Source organism: Dermacentor variabilis, unplaced genomic scaffold (genome assembly GCF_050947875.1).
Source record: "Dermacentor variabilis isolate Ectoservices unplaced genomic scaffold, ASM5094787v1 scaffold_16, whole genome shotgun sequence".
In the NCBI taxonomy this organism is placed as follows: Eukaryota; Metazoa; Arthropoda; class Arachnida; order Ixodida; family Ixodidae; genus Dermacentor; species Dermacentor variabilis.
This window is the reverse complement of record NW_027460324.1, coordinates 181,179-186,744: the sequence shown is the minus strand read 5'-3', so window position 1 is coordinate 186,744 and position 5,566 is coordinate 181,179.

The window sequence follows — 5,566 nt, the reverse complement described above, 5'->3', positions numbered from 1 at the left end:
GAGGTATATGGCGTTTAGGCAACTGCCAGACTTCGTCTTCCTCTAGTCCAATTCAACTTCTTCCTTCCTTTCACCGTAACAATATAATGCTCATTTCGTTGATTCTAAATGCTTTCAAAAGCACTGGTCAAGTGCTCTCGTATAATTGATTGAATGTTTTCCTTCAGATCGTTAAATCTGCCTTGTTCAAATGAAGTAAATTGTTACATCACTGTGAATTAGCTATAAAAACTTGTTTGTGTCACAGAAATGTTGATTTTTTAGTATTTTGCCATAGCAGCAACACATGAATTATGTGTGCATCATTCGTGGTTCTCTAACAATTGTTAGATTTTAGTGTGTGACATGTCTGTACTTATAATGTACTTAGTTGACTTGCCTGTGCACATAAATTTGATTTTAGTGTTTCTGCTATATCTTGTGTGTTTGTTGGAAAATTAGTGTGCTCAGTTTGAAACGTTTACCCGAAGAGAATAACTACATGTGCATCTTGTATATACCTACTTCAAGTATGTATCGCCGATAACACATTGCCTGAAGTGGGCGCCAACTAAATGTGATGTTTGCCTCTATTTCTGTCTTCATTGCTTTGAAGGATAAAAATCTCGTCAAGCTGCGAACTAGCACCTTTTAGTTCTGATGCAAGCTTTTGTTTTGTAAATGAATGAATGTCAAATAAATATTTATTGATTGATGTTTATATAACTACCTTATTATTAGCCTATGTCGTGAGCATCTTTTTCGTTATCGCAGGCCTGTGTGACCTGTATGCTGTTCTGGTAAGCTTTTCTGTAAGCTAGCTGGAGTATAAAACTGCATACCTTCTGTAGATCGCACTTTTTTTTATTTATGGGAGCACTAAGGGTTAGCTGATGGACATGCTACAGATGTGCCATGAGCTATTAAAATTTGCTTTAATTTGGACATGCCTCTAGACATGCTAGGAATGGGCACTCCAGTTTTAGCAAGAATTGTGTTCAGCACCAGGTTAACCTTGGAGTTCTACTGATCGAACAAGTTTTCGTAGATGCAAGCATGCATGGTTTGTAACTAGCATTCGGTGCGAGACTGAGTGTCGAATAACCATGTATAGATCACTTTTATCCAGGCTGTGACTTGACCCATAGTACAACTGGTACATTTAAGGCAACTTACATAGCCACTACCTTATTTCAATTAATGTTAATTGTTTTAGCTTACGGCAATTGTCAGACTGTTTGTAGCAATGGATGACAAAGTTGAAAACTGTAAAACTAACCGTAATGACAAAATGTGTCGTGGTTCAGTCTGCAGGCTGTCTGTACGGTATTTGCAGACGATGTCTACGTGGAGGTGACTGCTGGGTGACTCGAGGGTGACTGAAAGGTCAAATTTACCTATTTGATCGTAGTTACAAAATGTGTAATCGTTCAGAATATATATATATATATATATATATATATATATATATATATATATATATATATATATATATATATATATATATATAGACACACTTGCTGGGCATGCATGCATATTACATGACGGGTCGATCTACTTGCCATCCACACAATGTCTGCAGACAATCTGCAGACTAGGTCTACGTAGAGGTGACTGTTGGGTGACTCATGGGTGACTGAAAGGTCAAACCTATTTAACCGTAATTACAAAATGTGTAATAGCTCATAATATATGTGTGCGTGTATATATATATACATATATATATATATATGTACACTCACTCGCTGGACATGCATATTACAGACAAGTCTACTTGCCGTCCACACGATGTCTGCAGACAATCTGCAGACTAGGTCTACGTAGAGGTGACTGTTGGGTGACTCATGGGTGACTGAAAGGTCAAACCTATTTAACCGTAATTATAAAATGTGTAATGGCTCAGAATATATGTGTGCGTGTATATATATATACATATATATATATATATATACGTACACTCACCCGCTGGACATGCATATTACAGACAAGTCTACTTGCCGTCCACACGATGTCTGCAGACAATCTGCAGACTAGGTCTACGTAGAGGTGACTGGTGGGTGACTCATGGGTGACTGAAAGGTCAAACCTATTTAACCGTAGTTATAAAATGTGTTATGGTTCAGTATATGTATGTATATATAGATACATATATATTTACTCACACACTCACTGGGCACGCATATTACAGAGAAGTCTACTTGCAGTCCGCATGGTGTCTGCAGACATTCTGCAGACTTAGTCTACAGAAAGGTCGAGTCTACAGCTAGGTGACAGGGGTGACTGATAGGTGACTCATGAGTGACAGAAAGGTCAAACCTATTTTTGTAAGGGATAACACGTTTACCATCGAATGACAACCTCTTGGCTTCCAGCAAGCCCTCAGCCTAAAGAATCCGCCCCGCCCTTACCATGTGAATTCGCGGCGCGTATGAGCTATGACGTACAAAGGCTGACGGAGATCATTGCTCTGGAGGTTCGAAAGTGTATTACAAGCTACAGTGCCGCCAACGTGCGTGCTTGCCAATCTAAACGCGCGCAAAGCCTCAGAGGTGGGCGCTGGTCATTATGTTTCTCGTGTCTCAACGCCGACAGAAATACCGCGGCCGATCATTGAGTCGGGACTGTGCGTACACAAGAAAATAAAATCAGTTTTTAGCATTCGTGCGCGAAGCGGGAGCGCGATAACAATGCTTGACTCAATCTCAAACAAGACCACTGTGGCCTTCAGTAATTTTTTCAGGTTAATGACTTATCACGAATAACCCTTCATCGTGCGTTGGTTCGTCCGTTTACTAAGTAACGTACTTGTCGCGAACCGAGTTGCACCGAGGTGCATGCATTCAGGACGGTTGCACTCCCTTCGAAGTAACATTTGCGAGACATGACTTTATTAGTGAAGTCATGATCGCGCAAAGAATCCCCCCGCCATGACGCGGCCGAAATTGTAGCAAGTGAAATGATGTTTTATCCATAGGTTAAAATGATATGAAACGGCATTCGAGTTGCAAGTTAACAGTTTATTTTCACATAGATGCATTACAGATTTGCCTTTGCAGTCACAAGTCCGTGTGCACCATTTATTGTCTCATTGCGTAAATAAACGCACCAGCCTAAGAGTCCTACAGCAAGCGCGTCTCAATTAGGCATAATGACTGTAGAAACTAATAGTGGCATAGACGAGCAAGCGAACGAGTATATGAGCGCGCGAACTAAACGAGCGAGCAAACGACTAAGCACGAACGACGACTAAACCAGCCAGGGAACGGGCGGGCGACCGCACGTTTTCTTTGCGAGTGCTCCACCGCCGCATCTTAAGCTTCGCACACTTTAAAGCTCACGCGAATTAGCACATACGTCTCAATTACCTATGATGCGGTCGCTCGACGACGAACGCACCGCGTAAAGCCTGTTTCACATGATGCGATTTTCGTCGCACCGGAAGTGCGATTTCCGTCGTTTGCGATGAAAATCGCAGTCGCAGTGCCGACCCCCCGATTTTCGGCTGCGACCAACCGGTTGGTCGCACAGTCGCACTGTCGCACCGATCGCTGCGATTTTCCGTCGAAATTGCGCGGAGAGCTGTCAACGGAGCTATTCCGCCGGTTTGTTTTGGAAAATGGCGTCTCGCACGACAAGTGCAATGCACGGAGAGGTGGATCGTCGAATTCGGTACGTACGCGAAGGGAGAATAAAAAACTTGTACCGCAGATTGCATTCTCCGATTGCTATGCGTTTGTTGACACGCTACACAGCAAATGAAGTGCATTTTCACGTTTGCTTCGTACGCCTTTGGGAGTTCTCAGTGCTAGGAGGTGTTCGAACCCCAGCAGACGACGAGGTCGTCACAATTTTCTTTTGCCGAGTAGCATGCAGAAATCGCGCTTACAAAGCAGCTTGAATTACTTCAAACTTGGCAAGGGCAAATGACAAGACAGCAAAGTACCCGAAGTTTCAACGTTGCGCTGAACGCGGTACCGTTCAGTTGCATTTTCTTGTCGGTTTTCAAGCATGAATTTCCCGATGCATCTTGAAAGCTTATCTTGCCTCTTATTAAATTTGACAGAGCGAAAGTGTAGGCTATCGTAATGAATTTGCTACGATAGCATTAAATCCGTGGCTTGAATAAAACATTACATGCACGTTAAGTTGCACCTGTTCTCTGGATATTTTTTTTTCTTGCACAGAAACCAATAAACATTGACTATGTTGCGGACTTTGTATCCTTACTGCATCTGTATGAACACATGCTCTGCAAGGTACTTAACTGTACAGCTAGTAGATTAAGTAAATTGCTTGCTATAATGGCACAGTGACAACGTACCCTCCTGCACAATTATGTAGAACTCGTGCAACAATGCGAAAAGCAGGCAAATGGCCTGTTCTTGTGGGGATAAAACAGTATAAAACGACACGCTGAAGAAAAGTAAATCAAAACTGTGCAGTGAAGTCAGCCAGTACAAGCATTTCTTGCACGTTCACGGCTGATCAAGTGTGCAGAAACATTCATGCCTTACATGTTTCTAGTAAGTTTCTAATAAGTTTGTGATCACATATATTAGTGTGTAAAACCATATAACGATATCCGCTGCGATTACTATCTTTATAAATAATGAAATACCTTGCTACTTGCAAGAACATATATCACCCGAGGATTTTAGAACAAATTTCTGCATTTCAACTATACACAATATGTGGTTTATTCAATAAAATAACACAAACTGGGCTTTTTTGCAATGACAAACTTATTCCAAACTTTACTTACATACAGGCAAGAAAAAAAATTATAGACAGAAATATTGTTCTTCAATTTGTTCACCTGCCACTGTGGCTATAGCATTCTGCTGCTAACACAAGGCGAGGGGTTGTTTTGCCAGCCATGGAAGTCGCATTTCAATGGAAGTCATAGGTGAAAAAAAAAGCTCTTGCACTTAGATTTAGTTCATCACCTTTTATTGAACCCTTACACTTCAATATACTATTGCATAAGGGGGCATGCTTATGCAAAATCTAACACCAATAGAAAGCAAAGGGCAGAATTGTAAAACAACCATGTTTCGTGATAATTCGACTGTGTAAATATTCATTGCATCAATATGTATTGTTCAACAGCACTGCACAAATAAGCATGATCAGGTATAGCAAGTACTCTGTCAGGAAGCTGGTTCTACAGATGTATAATATCAAGGCATGAATGCTCATACTACATATACGTCGCACACATAGCACAAAGAAAACCTTTTTCAAGAGTTGTTCCTTCTGGCAGATATGAGTGGGCCATAAGCAGCAGGAACTTTATTGCAGGACATTGTGTAATACCGCTTATGAAAGAATGAAGAGAGTTAAGAGGCTTTTAACAGGAGTACCTCATGCTGCTCTAATAAGAGGAACGATGAGCAAAAACATTTTTGGTAGAGCACTTAAACAGTAACTTTCTGAAAGGCAGAAAATTCCAGGTGAGAGTTGGAGGTACATTTGGCCCACACATACCAACAACACGGCCATACTACAAGAAACACTACAGCCTATGGTGTATTACAGTCTATGGGAAAGCTATCTTATGCAGAAATCAAGAATGATGCAACAAGCC